The sequence below is a fragment of the Papio anubis genome, chromosome 18, assembly GCF_008728515.1.
Source record: "Papio anubis isolate 15944 chromosome 18, Panubis1.0, whole genome shotgun sequence".
NCBI lineage: Eukaryota > Metazoa > Chordata > Mammalia > Primates > Cercopithecidae > Papio > Papio anubis.
In genome coordinates, this window is record NC_044993.1 from 6055633 (window position 1) to 6075385 (window position 19753).

The 19753-nt window shown below is 55.1% G+C and overlaps 1 protein-coding gene across 2 annotated transcripts in view; it reads right to left on the reverse strand.

Annotated features, from left to right (window-relative positions):
* OSGIN1 (oxidative stress induced growth inhibitor 1) overlaps positions 1-19753 on the reverse strand; it is a 34466-nt gene that overhangs the window by 14157 nt on the left and 556 nt on the right. The window contains exon 2 of one of the 2 annotated variants that reach the window (XM_003917242.5): positions 1826-1929. The exons of the other annotated variant lie outside the window; for it this stretch is intronic. The gene's annotated coding sequence lies outside the window, so the exon portion shown is untranslated. The remainder of the gene's footprint in view (positions 1-1825; positions 1930-19753) is intronic. 2 annotated transcript variants of the gene reach the window in all.

The following is a 19753-nucleotide window of genomic DNA, read 5'->3' on the forward strand; positions in this document are numbered from 1 at the left end:
GAGGAAGGCAGGGAGGGAGGGAGGGAAGTAGGGAGGGAGGAGGGAGGAAAGTAGGGAGGGAAGTAAGGAGGGAGGAGGGCAGGAAGGAGGGAGGAAGGCAGGGAGGGAGGGAAGAAGGGAGGGAGGGAAAGAGGGAGGAAGGCAGGGAGGGAAGTAGGGAGGGAGAAGGGCAGGAAGGAGGGAGGAAGGCAGGGAGGGAGGGAGGGAAAGAGGGAGGAAGGCAGGGAGGGAGGGAGGAAGGCAGGGAGGGAGGGAGGAGGGTGGGAGGGAAGTAGGAAGGGAGAAGGGCAGGAAGGAGGGAGGAAGGCAGGGAGGGAGGGAAGGAGGGAGGGAGGGAAAGAGGGAGGAAGGCAGGGAGGGAGGGAGGGAGGGAGGAAGCTGACACGGTGCACACATAGACCTCAGTGTACATTTTCAGTGTTGTTGTTGTAGACCTCATCCTCCCGTCTGCCACCTTGGAGGGGTGGGGGATGGCAGGTGTACCTTTGAGTGCAAACTTTAAGAGGGAACCAAAACCAGTAAACAAAATAGTATTTTGAGGCAATTAAAAAAATCTAAATTAATGCAAAAAAGCCAGGATAAACCCAGACAGCTTCCAGAGCAGTGCCTTGGGGCTGATGCAGAAGGAGAACCAGGACTTCCGATGCTGTGTTTATAATAAAAGTTTGATCTTTTTTTCATTCTGGATTTTTTTTCATGAATTTTGATTTGTAAGAACACTGCATGTACACAGTATGTATTCTGGTGATGGGGGTGCTTTGGCACCGCTAAAATTTTGTGCCTGAGGTGATGCATCACCCTCCTCACCCTCGTCCTGGACCGGGTGGCCACAGCCCTGCCCTGGAGTCATGTACAGCCTGGAAACCACAGCCCAGGGCCCCGGAGCATCTGCCTGCAGGGCTGGGGCTGGGTCCTGGTGAAAAACACTTCTGATGAGGTAAGAGTAGCAGGAACCTACAGAGGAGAGGGAGGGAGGGAGAGAGAGAGAGAGAGAGAGAGAGAGAAAATGAGAATGTTGTGCATGTATGCACATGTGCTCATGTGTGCATGTGTGTGTGTACCTGTGTGCCAGTGCTGGCACTAAGGGAGGGCCTGATGGCTGAGGGTAAGGGTTTAGGGGGCAGAATGAGAAGCTGGGGTGAAAAAGCTTAGGGAAGAGGTTAGACACAGTTGGGGCCACGTGCACAGAGGGCCAGGAGGGCTGGGGAGAGAGCCAGGACTGAGCTGGGTCTCTCCTTCCCCTCCTCTGCTTCCCTGGGTGACCTGTGCCCAGGACCCTGTGATCAGAGAGCCCAGAGTTTGGTTTAATGCTCTGCTGCCACTGCCTTAAAATTCTTAATTTTGAACATGAATGTCCTGAATTTCCATTTAGTACTAGGCCCCAAAATCACATGATGCGTCCAGCCTGGGGCTGTACCCTGCATGAGGCTGCGGAGGTGGGAGCTGTCTGTGGGTTCAGCCCTGGCGGGCTGGGTAGGCTTTGACAAGGCATAGTCCCCTCAGCCTCAGTTTTAACCAAGGGAAATGGGCCCTCGTATTCCTTTCCTCCTGGGGCCCTCAGCAGCAGTGTCCCACAGGGTGGTGGTGGGGGGGGGGGAGCAGGAAGCCCCTTGCTCTGGGCCTCGGCTCCTGGCCAGTGTCTAGCCCCACCACAGGTGTGCTGTGTGACCTGGGGTGGGAAGCCTCCCTCTCTGGGCTTCTGTTCCAGCTGTAGCCTTGTGATGAACACTCTCTCACACTCTGAATGTGCAGCTCCAACACACCAGGACCTAGACAGGGGTTTTGAACATGAGGGCAGGGAGCGGGGCAGCTGCGGCCGACGTACCTCTTGTCTGCACTGCATATTTCCCTGGCAGGAGCCTCTCGGTCTCCACTTCCCCATCCCACGGTGCCCAGTCTGCAGCTTCCAAGAGATTTTGGGTGTGTAAACTGAGGCAGAGAGAGACATGCACCCAGGATCAGAGACCCCCCCCCCATCCTGGAGTGCACAACTCCTTAAGGCTGGGGCTTGAGAAGGCCTGAGGCTGCGGGTCTGGAGGGGAGACCCGGGAAGGAGGTGGGCTTCCCCGGACCCCGTCTCGTCTCCTGGGCTTGGCCTGGCCCTTCCTCCAAACCTGTCCTGCCCCTGCTGACCCTGACCTTGTTCTAGAATTTGAAAATTTGCTGATATGGAGAACTGTGGGGCGAGACGTGGACTTTCCTCCCTGCCATCTTGTTTACCTGTTAGGTGATTATTGGAAACAGAATTGCTGAGTTGCTCCTGGAAAGTTTGACTAAGACAAAGACAGACACTGTTAAAGGCAGGCAAAAGGGCGATGGTTAGAAGGGCCACGGGGAGGGGAGGAGCCAAATGGGTCTTTGCAGGCTGACTTGAGGGGGCTGTCTTGGGGGCCAGTGGGTGCCCTGGTTCCCCTGGACCGGCCTTGTGCTTTGAGGCCATGAGTTCAAGTGGCTACTGAGAGCTTGCCACGTGATCCTCCAAATTCAGGTGTGCCCACAGGACCGTTTCCAGAGACAGCAAAAGAAAATAGAGGTTCCAGGGAAATTTGAAATTCAGATAAATAAGAAACAAACTTTTAGTATAGCTTCAATATTGCACGTGACATACTTATACTAAAAGTTTATTTCTTATTTACCTGAAAATTCAAATTTCCCTGGCAGCCTGTGTTTTATTTGTCAATTCTAGTTGTAAATGTAAAATACATACCAGAATTCAAAGAATTAGTACCAAAAAGGTAAAATATCTCATTCATAATTTTAATATGGATTACATGTTGCAATGAAAATAAGGAAAATATTTGACATACTGGGCTAGATAAAATATATTATTAAAATTAGGCTGGGTGCGGTAGCTCACTCCTGTAATCCCAGCACTTTGGAAGGCTAAGGCGGCCGATCACCTGAGGTCAGGAGTTCGAGACCAGTCTGGCCAATATGATGAAACCCCATCTCTACTAAAAATACAAAAATTAGCCAGGCGTGGTGGCAGTCACCTGTAATCCCAGCTACTTGGGGAAGTTGAGGCAGGAGAATTGTTTAAACCCGGGAAGCAGAGGTTGCAGTGAGCTAAGACTGAGCTACTGTACTTCAGCCTGGGCGACAGAGCAAGACTCCATCTTAAAAAAAAAAAAAAGAGGCCAGGCGCGGTGGCTCACGCCTGTAATCCCAGCACTTTGGGAGGCTGAGGTGGGCGGATCACAAGGTCAGGAGATCGAGACCATCCTGGCTAACACGGTGAAACCCCGTCTCTACTAAAAAGTACAAAAAAACTAGCTGGGCGAGGTGGCGGGCGCCTGTAGTCCCAGCTACTTGGGAGGCTGAGCCAGGAGAATGGTGGGAACCCGGGAGGCGGAGCTTGCAGCGAGCCGAGATCATGCCACTACACTCCAGCCTGGGTGACAGAGTGAGACTCCGTCTCAGAAAAAAAAAAAAAAAAAAAAAAGAATATATTATTAAAATGAATTTCACCCATCTCTTTTTATTTTAACCTGGCTACTGGGATGTTGGAGGACACACATGGCTCTCGTTGGGTCTTTGTTGGACACTACTGGTGTGGACCTCGGCACCGTTGCTAACAAGAGCTGGGACATTCCAGGGTTCCTCACTGAAAGCCCCACTCTGTCCCAGGAACCCCCAGGCCTGGGTAAACCAGGACAGTTGGTCACCCTGCAGTGCCGCAAGTGCCCATGTGGGCAGTGTGGCCAGTAGAGGTGCTGTCCTTCTGAGCCTCAGTTTCCCCATCTGTGTACTGCTCCTGCCAATGTGGAGTGTTGGGGTGGTGGCAGCGGATCCATGCAGGCTGAAGGAAGGGGCCTGGCACTGGGGAGCCCCTGGTGCTGGATGGCAGGCCCCTCCCCAGGCCTCTCCGGCCCCCATGCAGGCTGCCTAGGAGCTGAGGAGCCACAGGAGAAGCGGGTAGGGGTGGCCTCAGGGTGCATCCCTGGTGGTCCTGGTATCGAAATGGATCCCCTGTGCCCCTATTGGAAAACCACCATTCCTCTCTGCCTAAGAAATCCCAGAGCCATTCAAAGGGGCCTCTCTTGACTCCTCCTCATCCCTTCCCACCTCTGTTTTTTGCCTTCCTCTTCCTCAACCAGTGGCTCCCACAGCCCTACCACTGCTGGGCACCTGCAGGCATTGGGCACTGTGAACAGAGGGTTCTTTAGGCACAGCCGAGGCTCAGAGAGGCCGATCTCAAGCCTGAGGCCACACAATGTGAGTGGCAGAGCTGAGGCTCGAACCCAGCTGCAGAGTTGGGCACCTCCAGGAAAAGACAGAGCAAAGGAATGAAGGAGGCCTCCTTCTTGCCTCAGGTGCAAAGGCACGGGTCCAGAAACTCGGCCACGTTCACCACGCCACGGCCCACAGGCCCTGCCCACGTCCACGGCCACCCACACTGTAGGTGCATTTCTTGGACCCATGCTTTAGACCTGCACACCAGTCCAGCGAGGAGGGCACGGTGCTATGATTCTCCCCACACTACAGGTGAGGAAACGGAGGCCCTGAGTGTAAGGTGTGGCCCAAGTCATGGTCAGTGGCAGAGCTGGGGCTGTCACCCTGTCCTGCCCGGAGTGGTGGCATGAAGAGATCAGGCCATTCCAGCTCATGAAACAGCTAATATTTGTTTGGTGCCACAAGGTGTACAGAGCCTTTTCACCCACACTGTGTCATCGATTCTCCCAGAGCACACAGATGGGCAGATATTTACAATACGGATTTCAGTTTACAGAGGAAGAAAGCCGGAGGAGCCTTCCCAAGGCCACAGGAAATGAAGCGGGGTAAAGGGATTGAGACTTCAGGCTGTCTGGAGGCAAAGCCACGGAGGGCACGGGTGTGAGCTGCCGGTGCCCTGCTCAGGGGAGACAGCCTCAGCCAGCTCCCGGGGGGTGGGGGCGCGGGGCCACTGTTATCCCCGGGGGAAAAGGGCGTCACAGCTGAGGACTCAGGGCCCAGGGAATGGGGTAGAGGGAAGTAAGGAGCCATAGGAGGAGGGCGGGGAAGGGTGGCCGCACAGGGGTGAGACTGGGGAGGCTCCTGTCTCTTCAGGCAGCCACGTCCTGTCTTCCCCGATTCCTCCCTCGTTTTCCTAAAACCCAAGGGCGAGTCTCGGCAGGAGAGTGAATATGCCTGCCCCAGAGTTCAAGCGGTCAGGCGGTCCAGTCCAGCTGTGTAAAAGCCCTCCACTTTGGCATCAGACAAGCTGGGACTGGGCTCCATCACTGTTGGCTGTGTGACTCCGGGCCTGTGGCTGAATCTCTCAGCGTTTCCATTTCTGTGTGTGAGATGGGGAGAGCGGCACCTGCCTTCTGGTGGAACCTCCGTCTCCGCTGCACACTGCGGATTGGCTGGGGAGATTTTAAAATACACTGATGCCCAGGTCCCGGCCCAGAGAGGTCTGACATCCCTGGGCTGGAGTGTGGCTGGACATGGGGAGTTTTGTCCCCGGCGATGGCCTGGGCTGAGAGCCTCTGTCCCTGCGGCCGTTGGAGGATGAGCTGAGATGCAGCCTAGAAATTGCCTGGCCTGTGGAGGTGCTGCATACATCACTCCCCTCTCCACCCGGCAGCCCATCTGTTGTGTAAAATACATTCACTGCCCCGTTGAAGGAACAGCCACAGGTTCTAAAAGAAACATTCATCCTCAGAAGAGCCAGGCCAGCAGGATGGCAGGGGCCCGCTGGTGACCCTGGTATGGGGGTGGCTCATGGGAAGCCCAAAGGGCTACTGAATCGGCCACCTGAAAGAGAGAACCCCATCGGCACCTTGCTCATTCACCGTGTGCAGGATAAGCCCTTCCCTGACTCAGTTCCCATAGCACCGACTTTGAACTCAATGGACTTTGAACTCAATAGACTTTGAACTTGGCGTTTCCCCTTGGGTGTTTCATGTCACTCATCCTAAGCATGGCCATACTCTGAGCCCCAAATTACAATCTTCTTTTTGTATTATTATTATTAACTTTTTAGTAGAGATGGAGTTTCACCATGTTGGCCAGGCTGGTCTGGAACTCCTGACCTCAAGTGCCACCACAGCCTCCCAAAGTTTTGGGATTACAGGTGTGAGCCACCACACCGGGCCCAAATTACAGTCTTAAAGTAAAAAGTCCCAAGGGAAAAACGCCCAAGCGAGAAATGGTTACAACAGACAAGGAGACATTAATTGCAGCACTAACATTAATATTAATAGTGAAAAACTGGGAACAACTTCGGTGTCCGACTATGAGAACCATTCAGCAAACGCTGGCAAATGCCCAGAGAGGAATATGATACAGCCTTAAGAAACAGAGTTAGAGAACCAGGCGGCAGAGCAGCAACAAGATAAGCAGATGATGAGACCGGGCTGATGCCGCGTCCGACGTGTAGGCCACTGGGCAGGAGCTGGAAAGGGATCAGGAAGAAAGAAAGAAGCTAGACTGATTGCTGGGGCCAAGGAATTTTGTGTGAGTTTTTAAAATGCTAATTTCCATTATATTTGTATAATGAACAATAATCATAAGGAAAGGCAATTCGGTGGGACAAGGACCCTCTGTGTTTTGCTGAGTTCACTCGGTATATCACAGATGCTAGCACAGGGCCCAGGGCATAATAGTAGCTCCATAAATATTAATTGAATGAATGAATGAATCCTGTTGCTTTCAGACTTTGCTGATAGACTTTCTTTTTTCGAGATGGAGTCTCGCTCTGTCACCCAGGCTGGAGTGCAGTGGTGTGATCTCTGCTCACTGCAACCTCTGCCTCCCAGGTTCAAGCGATTCTCCTGCCTCAGCCTCCCAAGTAGCTGGGATTACAGGCATGCCCCACCATGCCTGGCTAATTTTTGTAGTTTTAGTAGAGATGGGGTTTCACCGTGTTGGCCAGCTGGTCTCGAACTCCTGACCCCAGGTGATCTGCCTGCCTTGGCCTCCCAAAGTGCTGGGATTACAGGCATGAGCCACCACACCAAGCCAACTCTTAAAACATTTTTCAGCAGGCGTGGCTCCTCTTGGCTTTATACTGTACACATATGGATTGACACGCCTTTCATATACTTACTTTTTATTTTTTTGAGACAATCTTGCTCTGTCACCCAGGCTGGAGTGCAGCAGCGCGATCTTGGCTCACTGAAACCCCTCCCTCCTGGGTTCAAGCTATTCTTGTGCCTCAGCCTCTTGAGTAGCTGGGATTACAGGCATGTACCACCATGCCCGGCTCAGTTTTGTATTTTTAGTAGAGATGGGGTTTCACCATGTTGCTCACACTGGTGATCTCAAACTCCTGGACTCAAGTGATTCGCTTGCCTCAGCCTCCCAAAGTGCTGGGATTACAGGAGTGAGCCTGTCAATATGTTTACATTTTTGATGATAATTTTGAATTGGCCAAAGGTGAAGACAGAGCCCTGTGGCTCACCCTTAGAGATGCTTTCTCCAGTGGACACAGCTCTGTTACTGGAAGAGGGCTGAATGGAAAGGGTCCTGTCCATGCAGTCAGGAACTCTGGGTTGCGTCTCAGCTCTGGAACTTCCCAGGGTGTTCTTGGGCAAGTTGCTTCTCTTCTCTGAGCCTCAATCTCCTCATCTATACAATAGGAATAGTAATGCCTGTTCTCTGAGGTGACTTGTTGCCTGACACCTCCTAGCTCCTCAGTAAATGGTGGGTACCCCCCACCTCTGTCCACCAAACCCTGTGGGTGTTAATCGTCCAGCTCTCTGCAGCCACTGGCTTTCCTGTCATGCAGCCTGCATTTCCCAACAACTGTCCTCCAGGGCAGTCATTCTCCAAGTGTGGGTCCCTGGCCAGCAGCGTCAGCAGCACCAGCAGCACCTGGAAATGCATCAGAAATGCAGATTCTCAGGCTCACCCGAGACCCAGTAGATCAGAAGTTCTGGGTGTGGGCCTGGCAGTCTGCGCTTTCACACGCCTTCTGGGTGGTCCCGATGCTTGCTTGAGTTTGAGAGCTGCTACTGCAGGACAGGATGAGAAACTCCACCAGGGGCCTCTCTGCCTACACCCTCCTTGGGAGCAGTCCATAGGCACAGAGAGAATGACAGGCATGTGGCATGGCCCTCTCGGGGAATCCAGGGTAGACCCTCTGGGTGACAGCTTCTCCATTCCTACAGGCTCCTAACCCACAAGCCTGTGCTAGAATTCTGCCTGGAAGGGCTGTCAGTCCCCACGGCGGGGGTTCTTGCACATGCCTCCCTCGTTCCGCAGAAAACTGGAGCCCCACCTGCATGTCCCTGCCCTTAAGGGCCCTGACGGTTTCCTGTGACCCAGAAGTGACAGTGGCTTTAAGGGCGAGTGCCCGGGTCCCCTGCACACCAGAAGGTCACTTTGCAGCATGAGGAGGTCTGCAGACTCCAGTCCCTTGCCCAGACTTCCATTCCTTCCTAACGAGTGTGTGACCGTTCCAGCACGAGTCCCTGGCCCTCGACTGAGAGGTCACTGCCCCTCTGGAAGGGGAAGGACCATCACTTTCATTTTCCCCACAGCTGCTTTAAACCAAACCAAACCAAACAAACCCTGTGTGCTGCTCTTATCAGGCTCCACAAACACTCTAGGCCTTGACTTCTGGCACAGGTAGGGTCAGTGACATAACTGAGAGTCATGTGAGCCAGGCCCCTCCCCAGACACAGGGCCAGCCCAGCCTGCGAGCACTCTGCACCTTTCTTTCTTGTTGTTGTTGTTGAGATGGAGTCTTGCTCTGTCGCCCAGGCTGCAGTACAATGGCACAACCTTGGCTCACTGCAACCTCCGCATCCTGCGTTCAAGTGATTCTCCTGCCTCAGCCTCCCAAGTAACTGGGATTACAGGTGTACGCCACCATGCCCAGCTAATGTTTTTAGCCTCCCAAGTAACTGGGATTACAAGTGTACGCCACCATGCCCAGCGAATGTTTTTATTTTTAGTAGAGACAGGGTTTCACCATGTTGGCCAGGCTGTTCTTGAACTCCTGACCTTGTGATCCGCCCACCTCGGCCTCCCAAAGTGCTGGGATTATAGGCATGAGCTGCCATGCCCAGTCAACTCTGCACCTTTCTCTGCAGAGGAGCCATAGCGCCGGACCTCCTGGCATTCCGGGGAGTTTCCTGGCCTTTGGGCTCCTGTCACTAGGCAAAGCAGGATTCCAGAGTCCTGTCCTTTTCTACCAAGGTCCTGCATACCCCCGGAATCTGATATACTACAAATGAGACCCTGCCCTGCTCTACTGAACATCCTGCAGGGGTTCCTGCTGTCCCCAGGCCCACCCCAGACTGATGGCCCAGCATTGACAGGCCCCTGCAGGGACTGACCTGGGAGGACCTCCCCACCTGGTTTCTCTGCTCTGTCCTTCCAGGGCGTGGGCTGGCCCGTGGCCCACCGCCCCCCACCTGCACTGCTCTGCTCTGCTTGGAGGCCCTTCTTTGCTTTACCCTGGTCTGGGCAACACTCTCTAGATTTGTCTCTAGTTTTCCACTGTCCAGAGAAGCGGCGGGAATGCAGCTTGCATCTCCGCGGCCCTGCTGTGGGCGGTGCTTGTACCAGGAACTTTATAAGCGCACTCCTGGCTAGGAGGTTCTGAGGCTCCTGCTCTGAAAACCAGACCAGATGAGCCAAAAAGTGATTCCAGGCCGGGCATGGTGGGTCACACCTGTAGTCCCAGCACTTTGGGAGGCTGAGGCAGATGGATCACTTGAGGTCAGGAGTTGGGAGACCAGCCTGGCCAACATGGTGAAATCCCATCTCTACTAAAAATAGAAAAAATTAGCCGGGTATGGTGATGTGTGCGTGTGGTCCCAGTTGCTTGGGAGGCTAAGGCGGGAGAATAGTTTGAACTCAGGAGGTGGAGATCACACCACTGCAGTCCAGGCTGGGTGAGACCCAGTATTGCGTGCGGGCGGGGCGGGGGGGCGGCAAAAAAAAAGGCATTCCAGCTGGGTGCGGTGGCTCATGCCTCATGCCTGTAATCCCAGCACTTTGGGAGGCTGAGGCGGGTGGATCATGAGGTCAGGAGTTCAAGATCAGCCTGACCAATATGGTGAAACCCTGTCTCTACTAAAAATATAAAATTAGCTGGGCGTGGTGGCGCGTGCCTGTAATCCCAGCTACTCAGGAGGCTGAGGCAGGAGAATCACTTGATCCCGGGAGGTAGAGGCTGCAGTGAGCCGACATCGTGCCATTGCACTCCAGCCCGGGTGACAGAGTGAGACTCCCTTTCACAAAAAAAAAAAAAAAAAAGGCACTCCTGCCCGTGTGTCCGTGTCATATGGCCCAGGCTGGTCTCAAACTCCTGGGCTCAGGTGATCCTCCCGCTTTGGCCTCCCGTGCTGGGATTACAAGCGTGAGCCACCGGGCCCGGCTCAGCAGTCAACCCCTTTTCTGACTTCTGTCCCATACGTCAGTTTTGCCTGCTCTCAATGTTGGCATAGATGGAACCGCACAGGACGTTCTCTCTTGTGCCTGGCTTCTGTGGCTCAACATTGCGTCTCTGCTGGTCACCACACTGACGTGCAGACCAGCGGTTCCCCCTTCTCACTGCTGAACGGGTCCCCTGTCTGAACAGCCTGCAGCTCTGTTTCTCGGGGATGGAGGCTCACTGTTACCAGCTTGCTGCTGGGGCCATTCCCGTGGGAGTCTCTGTGTGCCATCTGTTTTCATTCGGGCATTTGAGTGAAGACCGAGAAGCGGCACTGCTGGGCCACAGGGAAGGTGAGGGTGATGTGTATTATAAACTGCACCCACTTTTCCAGAGGGCTGCCCCCACTGCACCAGGGTTTCCACGGCAGCCTTTCAGCATCCTGCCCCCTGCTCCCTCCTATCAAGGGAGTTTTCTACCTGCAAAGCAGGCCACACCCCTCCCTTGCTTACAGTGCTTTGATGACTGCCCTGCAAGTTTAGATTCTGCTAAGCCACAGACCTCATACCCCCCAGCCCTGCGGGTCTCCCCACCCTGGACCTCATGTTCTGGCCGTATTAAAAGCCCACTCTCCTCTGAGCACACACCATTTCTGTCCTTTCTGCCTGGCGCACAGGTCCCTCCCTCGCCCTCCTGGGGAGAGCCTCCTTGTCTTCTAAGACGTCTAAAACATCTTCTCAACCTGCTAACTTCCTCCGTGGCCCTGACTAGCATCCTCTGGCCGCCTCCACCTGCCTCCTCGAAGCCACCTTGGTTCGGGCTGTCTGAGCACACTGGGTTTGCGTTGTACAAACTGTCTGAGCACACTGAGGATGCTGTACAGTCAGGGCAGGGATGGTGACTTTTTCCTCCCTAGCTGTGTCAACAGAGCCCAGCAGGACAAGGAGGCCTCAGTAAATCTGCACTCAAGCTGTGAAACCGAGTGTGGGTGGGCGCAGGCTGAGGGATGAGTTCCACACTGAAGGGGGCAGCAGGGTGAATCTCTGTAGATGCCTGTTCCTGTGACCATCACCCAGCACAAGACGGGGAGTACGCCCAGCCTCCTGGAAGGCTTCCTTGGGGCCCCTCAGTTTTGTTTTGTGTTTTTCTTTTTTTTTTGAGATGGAGTCTCGCTCTGTCGCCCAGGCTGGAGTGCAGTGGCGTGATCTTGGCTCACTGCAAGCTCTGCCTCCCGGGTTCCCGCCATTCTCCTGCCTCAGCCTCCTGAGTAGCTGGGACTACAGGTGCCCGCCACCACAGCCCGGTAATTTTTTGTATTTTTAGTAGACAGTGATAGACAGGATGGTCTCAATCTCTTGACCTTGTGATCCATCCGTCTCAGCCTCCCAAAGTGCTGGGATTACAGGCGTGAGCCACTGCACCCGGCCTGGGACCCCTCGGTGTTTTGACCCCTTTCTGCTTTTTGTCCCCATAGATTAGTTATGCCTGTTCTGGAACTTGACATAAATGGAATCGCACAGAATGCCCTCTCTTGCGTCTGGCTTCTTTTGATGTCGTGTCTCTGAGATTCAGCCACACTCCTGCTTTGAGAGGCAGATTCCTCTGCCTTGACATGTGGCATCTTCCTCAGCCTGGACGCCACTGTTTCTCTCCCTAGACTTCTCTTCCCATTTCCTGTCTCCTTCCTCTGCTGGGGTGGGGCTTGGTCTGTAAGTTCCTGGTTTCTGAACAGACAAGGCCTCTTCTTCTTGTTCTTGGCAAATTATCCTTGAAATTCAGGACATTTGAATTTGAATATCCTTGAAATACATGGGCCATGGTACTACCTCGGCACCTCACAGAGGATTCCCAGGCAGGTTGCCCAGGGCTCCCCATGTCTGGGCCCTCTTTGCAAACACCTGGCCTTTCATTCAAGGCAAACCCTGGTCCACGCATGCCACCTAGATCCACGAGGGGGAGGCTGGGCCCCTCCTCCATGCCTGCTGGTGTGGTAACACAGCCAGCCACTTTGTATTTTTCAGAGGAGGGGAGTATTACGGTTTAGTCTACACACAGCAGTGAATTCTGAAAGTGGGGTGCCAGGCCAGCAGCACCTGGGGATTTTGAAATCCAAGTTCGTGGGCACCCTTCATCCTTCTGACTCACAGAATCAGAAACACTGGTCTGACTCCGGCGATAAGCAATCATGTTTTTTTTTTCTTCGAGATGGAATTTTGCTCTTGTTGTCCAGGCTGGAGTGCAATGGCATGATTTCGGCTCACTGCAACCTCTGCCTCCTGGGTTCAAGTGATTCTCCTGCCTCAGCCTCCTGAGTAGCTGGGATTACAGGCATGCACCACACACCCAGCTAATTTTGTACTTTTAGTAGAGATACAGTTTCTCCCTGTTGGTCAAGCTGGTCTTGAACTCCCGACCTCAGGTGATCCGCCTACATCGGCCTCCCAAAGTGCTGGGATTGCAGGCCTGAGCCACTGTGCCTGGTTGCAACCATGTTCTTAACCTCCCCCCCGAACCCAGGGGTTCTGATGTATACTCAAGTGTGAGAGCTCCTGACTCCTGGCCCAGGAATGTGTTGGAGATAAATCAATCAAAATGGAGCATCGCTTTCTTTAAGTAGAAGTATGTTATCACTATTCCAAAAAATTAAAAAGAGGTTCTAGTACACGGGGCTGACATGGTCTACTACATAAGCGGGCACCAGAGCCTCCTAGGTGGTCACCCAGCTCCCAGGTGGTCACCTGGCTCAGTGCCGGCATGCAGGTCTGCCTCACACGGAGGAACATGGTGACCCAGGTGCGTGTCTCCCTGAGAGCAGGTGTGGGCAGGATGATCATTTTCCACTGGCTTCCCCCATCCATTCTCTACCTCCTCTGTCCTGCTCTGAGCTCCAGGAGGCTGAGCCTCAGGCTCTGCACCCTTAGGCGCTCTGGCCCGCTGGCTTCTGGTTGGGTTTGATCAATGGGAGGCTATGGCAGAGTCCAGAGCGGGAGAGGAGTGGGTGATCAGGGCAGTGTTGTGTTGTCAAATGTTTAACAATCAGTCTTGGGGCTGGCTCACACCTGTAATCTCAGCACTTTGGGAAGCTGAGGTGGGCAGATCACGAGGTCAGGAGTTCGAGACCAGCCTGGTCAACATGGTGAAACCCCGTCTCTGCTAAAAATACAAATATTAGCCAGGTGTGGTGGCGGGCGCCTGTAATCCCAGCTACTCAGGAAGCTGAGGTAGGAGAATCACTTGAACACAGGAGGTGGAGTTTGCAGTGAGCCGAGATCGTGCCATTGCACTCCAGCCTGGGTGACAGAGTGAGACTCCATGTCAAGAAAAAAACAAACAAACAAAAAAACCAAAAAAACCCCACCAGCCTTGTGGGGCACTGTGGAAAGCACTGTTTGGCAGTGTGCCAATATCTGTGGTGTGAACACCCCCACCATGATCAATTTCACGTTACGAGTGTAATATTTCTGAACAGTGGAGTTGGAAGGAGATGCACAGCTTTGCACTCTGTAGCACTAGTGCTCCCTGAAACACACTTTGGGAACCATGGTTAGCAGCTGGCATAAATACCGACCATCACCCTTAAAGGCCTCGGGACCAGGGACTTAAGGAGTTAGGGATGGTGGTTGGAGCTCAGAGGACTAGGAGACCATGGGACACCAGCACCACCATCTTTCGGCTCTGGCTACCCACTGTAATCACCTGAGACCGTCTCCAGAGATGATAATACTGGATTTTTTAAATTCTCAAATGATTGCATTGTATAGGCTGGGGAGAACCACTGCCTTACAGCTAGGATCAGTGGGAGAGGCAAGAGGATGACGATCTTTCTATATTGCAATCTTGGGTCACATTAATAAGGGCACAGTCTACAGAATGTGGGAGGTGATGGTCCTGCTTGATTTGTCATTAATTGATGATACCAGGTTCTGAGCTCCACAGCTTAATGGAAACACCAAGTTGGAAAATGTTCAGAACAGAGAAACCAGTACAGTGAGGAGACTCAAAACTTGGTCTTGAGACGCTCAAACTAGGCCTGTCCTCTACAGAACTCCACAGATAGCGGCCATTCTGGGAAGCATGGGAACCAGTTCAGGGCTTGCCATCTGCCACACCGGCCCTAAGCTCTGTCAGTTGAGGGCTCACCTTTGAAGCCACTCTGGTGTTTCTGCCCTTCCCACCGAGGAACAGGAGGGATTTCCTGAGGGTGGAAATGGCAGATGCAGGGTGGGGAGAGCCCAAGATGAGGGGGACCTAGGGTAGGGCGACAAGGATTCACTTGGGTGATGACGGCAATCAATGATTCTCCAGGGTCATGCGGGAAGACCAGCTAATCTCAGGCACGATCCGATGAGCTCATGAATATTTAAGAAACAGGATGGAAAGGAGAAGGGTCAGATGACAGTGCGGGCCATGCTGGTAGTTCTGCCCAAGAACGCACACCCTGTGCCGGAGGTCAGGTCTGCCAAAGCTGGGACCGTGCTGTCCTCATTCTCTGTTGCATCCCTGGCCCAGACGGCACTCACAGCATGCTCAGTACAGCTGCATTCAATGAATGAGTGAGCAGGAAAGCGAGACGAGGTCCCGATGCGGAGGGAAGATGGGCCACCAGGGCTGGCCTTTGTGAAGAGGGGGCTTTTCCACTGAGGCCTGAGGAGTGGGTGGGGAGCCAGCCATGGTAAGAGCACTCCAGGAGGAAAGAAGAGCACAGGCAGAGGCCCGGGGACTGGCAGGGCCCTGTGGGTCTGAGGTCAGCAGTAGGACCCGAGGGCGTGGAGCTCTGGCGGTGAAGACGGCGATAGCGGAGATGGGGACAGAGGGTTGACCCCATAGGGCCGAGAGACAGTGGAGCCAGGAACCAGCCTCAGGGGCTGCTTCCCGGCTGTGTGGCCCGGGCCAGCGACTTAACCACTCTGGGTCTCAGTTTCCTCAGAGCAAAATCGAGAGGAAGACAGCAGCCATCTCTTGGGATTGAGAATGACGGGTGGCACTGGGAATGGTGCCTGGCACACAGTAACCTCTGCAGCAATGGTCACTGCCATTGTTATTGTTATTAGCAGCGAAGGAGCTGGGGAGACAGAGCTGGGCCTGGACGCTGGGTCAGCTGGCCTGGGTTTGGGGTCTTTTCCCCGATTAGGAAGAGTCTGCAGCTGGCAGAGGTCCAGGGTTTCTGGGTGCTGCCCAGGCCCCTAACTGCGAGCTGTGTCTCTGACACTTCCACGTCCTGGAAGGAGGGCTTAGTGGGCCTGCCCGTCCCTACAGGCTGGGTGCCCTGGCAGGCATGCTGCCTCCTGCTCTGGGTGGCAAGGAGCAGGGAAGTGGGCGGAGCGACGACGGGGTTGGGAGTCTTGCTGGGCTGTGAGGGCAGTGGGGCTGTGTCCCAGGTGCTTAGGGACACGGTATCCCTCTGTGTGAACCACTCAGCTCTGGGTGGGCCGGGGGGGCTGGGTCCCACCTGGGTGGGTGGGTGAGGCCCTGCCCGCAGGCTCAGCAGAAGAAAGGGGCCTCTGGGTAAAGGGTGAACCCGGGGCAGGACGTGCCCAGCCACCTCCTCTCTCTGGGAACTCGCACTTCTCCCTGCCTGGGCGCCAAAGCTGGCACTGCCCACGCCTCCTTCCTTCCCTCCCCAGCCCCGCTCTCTTGCTTCAGTGGCTCAGGCTGAACCCTAAGTCAACCTTGCCCCCTCTTTCGTTCACAGCCCAATCCCTTAGCGAACCCACCACCTCCACCTGCAAATAGATTCGGATTCTGACCCCTGGGTCCCTCCCTGTGACCCTGGGTTGCTGCAGAACCTCCCAGTTGAACGCTGCCCCCACCGCACCCTCCACACAGCGGCCAGGACACCCACACCAGAACAGCGCCTTCTGCTGACCACCCCAGATATCGACAAGTCACTGCTGAGCTGCGTCCCGTGTCCCCGTCTCCATCTCCCTGGGCTCCTCCCTGCTCCTGATTCACTCTTACCCCAGGGCCTTTGGACTTGCTGTTCCCTGTGCCTGGAACACCGTTTCCTCAGACGCCCACATGACACTGCCTCAGTGAGTTCAGGTCTGTGCTCCAGCGTCTCCTCAGCCAGGCCAGCGCTCCCTGCATGAAACTGGAACTCCCTCCCCCTCACGCACCTGCATTTTTCTACACAGCCTCATTGGCGCTTTAGGTGCTACACACTTTCTTGATCATTTGTCTGAATCCCCACCTTGGGATGCAGGTTCCCAGAGGGCAGGGTGTCCTCTGCTCTCTTCCCTGGTGTATCTCAACTGCCTGGCACATAGTAGGTGCTCCCTACGTACCCTTGCTTGAATTGGGCCGACATGCATTCCTTAACCAAGAGACGACCAGGGTCACGGTCTCCTCCCTCTGGGCCTGGCCTTTCTGTCCCTGGAGACACAACACCAGAAAGCTCAGCCCTTGCAGGACACCTTTAAGCTCCTGGATCCCCAGGAGTGGCTGCTGGCTTTCCCTTTGCAGAGGCCACAATGAGCCCTGAACTGACGGCCAGCAGGCCAGACGTAGCTTCTTGCTGGCCAGAGAATTGGGGCAGGACACATGTTATTTGTTCATCCGGCACGGGGCTAACTCTTGGGGGGGCAAATGCCGGGGTCTGTCAGACGGAGGCGCTCACAGGCGGAGGAGGGGAGCAAGCGGGAGGCGAATGCCACACCCATGGCGCATGCTGCTGGGCGGGCTGAGAAGATTCCCCCCAACCCAGTCTAAGGGGCTTAGAGACTTTCTGCAGGAGTAAGATTAAGGACCAAAGACCTTAGCCAGGAAAGCTGGGCCCAGAGATGCCCCCCAGCAGGGAAAGAAGCCGAGGCCGACACAGGAGGGGACGGGGCTCTGTGGGGTTCAGTGCCAAGGCTGAGCTTTGGGGTATGCGGGGCAGAGATGGAGGCTGCTGTCGCCTGAGGGGGCTGGGGCTGGGAGGAAGAGCAGGGCAGGAGCAGGCTCTCGTGGGAGTTGCAGAAAGGCCACCATCGGCTGCTGGGAGAAGGACCTGTTGCTGCAAAGGTCGGGCCAGAGGCGAGGGTGGTGACGAGGGTGCAGACAATCAGACGGATTTGCGAGCTTGGTTCAAAAGCCACAATCTGGGCTTCAGGATTCTCATCCATAAATAAGGGGGCTGGTCTGGGTTCTCTCCAAGGGACTTTACGTCTTGAAGATCTGGGTGTTTATTCTTCCAACCCCCTCCGCTCCCAAAGGAACATGAAGTGGCGTGGGAGTGAGTGTGTCATCCACTGTCGGTAAGAGCAGGAAGCTTACCCAAGTGAACAACCACAGCAGAAACCCTGCATGGCTCCAAGTCGCTGCTGTGACGCCATCGCATCTGAGGGGAGAGGAGACGGGATGTTGAGGACCAAATGGTGGCTTCCCAGTGACGTGTCCAGAATCTGTAAATGCGACCTTGATTGGAAAAGGGGTCTCTGCAGAAGTCATTCAGTTAGGGATCTTCAAATGACATTATCCTGGATTTAGGGTGGGCCCCATATCCAATGACAAGCGCCCATGTATGAAAGGGGGAGATCGGAGGACCCAGGGAAGAAGGCCATGAGACCACAGAGGCAGCGGTTAGAACCAAGGGACGCCTGGAGCCCCCTGAAGCTGGAAGAGCCAATGAAGATCCTTCCCGGAAGCTCCAGAGGGCGGGTTTCCTGCTGATGCCTTGGAGTTTGACTTCTGGCCTCCGGAACGATGACAGCGTATGTTTCTGTTGCTTTAAGCCACTTAGTTTGTGGTCACTGGTGATGTCAGGTACAGGAAACTCATTCAGAAGGAAGTGCAGGGGGATTAGACGCCGACAGAAGGATTGTTGAGGAGTCTGTGGAGGATCATCTCTCCCTCAAGTTTCAGGTCTGGGCTCCAGCACAGCTGGGGGCCCTGCAGGGGTGGCGGAGGCGCATCGAGGAGACAAGGGGCAGGCACAGGACAGGGGCAGGCACAGGGCAGGGGCTGGGGGGGTCGCTCGGCGCCTCTTCCCTCCCCAAGCTGGGCACCTGCGGCTGCCCTGGCGGAACATTCTGGGCCTCGCATTTGCCAGAAGCGAAGTCTCACAAAATGAAGGGAAGAAGGGGGGCGGTGTGGCTGTACTTGACCTCATCTGCCCTTGGCTGTAACCTTGGAGATGTTTAAAATGGGAAAGAGACGGCACGGGAGGAGAGTGACACTGCTCACACAGGGCGAGCATGCGCCGAGGCCATGCTGCTCCTACAGAAGGCACAGGAAACGGTGGCCCAAGTGCAGAGGCTCTGGCATACAGTGGAGCGTGGGGACCATTTCTGGAGCATTCATCGCCCCCACCCCACCAGCAGAGCTCAGCATCTTTCCTGTGTTACACCACGGGGCGTCTCAGCCTCCCCATGAGGAAGCTGCTCCGGGCATTTTACAGATGAGGAAACTGAGGCAAAACAGCCTTCCCAAGGTCATCCTGCCAGGAAGTGGTGGGGCTGGGGTCAGAGCAACTGAGCCTCCTGAGGTGAGGTCAGAACGGCTGAGGCCCTAGGTGCCTCCAACTAACAGGCTCTGTGGCCTTCGTGTGTGCAAGGGACCAGGTGTCCCTCCAGGGAGGGGCCTGTCCAACTTCAAACCTGGCTGGACCTACCGTGCCGATAAGGTCTCAGCATGGGTTCCCACACTCAGAGCTGAGGGTTCCCCAGTGCCTGCCGCCGCAGGAAGGAACAGGACAGGTTTGGGGGTTCCTCCTGGGCAAAGACTCCAAAACCAAGTGTGAGTATGGAGCACCGGGAGCCAGGGCTGAGGGGCTGGGGAGCAGGGCTGGAGCGCCCTGATGGGGATGGCAGCGCACTGAGGCCCTGGACCCCCAGTCTGCGGCCTCTGCTGGTGGAGCTGGGATCACAGGCCTGGGTGGGTCCCCTGACCAGGGACTCCACTTGTGGTCTGGGGTTGGGAACTGGGTGTCCCAGTCCCAGTGTTGTCCAAAGCTTCCCAGGTGGTTCTCATGGGCAGCCATGGGTTGTAGCGGAACAGTCTGGAGAGGTCTAGGTTCAAACTACAGCCCTGCCCTTCCCTGTGGGATCCGGATCTGGGAGGCCATTCTCGCTCAGCCCTGAATGGAGCTCGCTGGACAGAGAAGGGGATGGTCTTGAACATTTGGGAACTGAAAGCCCAGTGAGGCCGCAGCATCTGCCATTCTGTAGTGGGAGAGACTGGGGGTGGCCATGGGCGTCCTTGGAGGGCCTGTAGTTCATTCTCTGAGTCACACCCTGTGGGGCACACAGAGTCCCCTGAGTCTCATTCACAGATGAGACTCAAGGTCAGAAAACCGAATGCTAGGCCTCTGCCAGGGACCCAAGCCTTCCCCCAGTTGAGCGCCACCCACAGCCAGGCGAGAATGACAGGACGTAGACGCAAAGAGGTACACGGGGCAGACCTGCTCTGGCCGTCCGCTCTCCCCCATCCACCAGGATGAAGGGGCCAGGCCCCAGCATGGCAGTA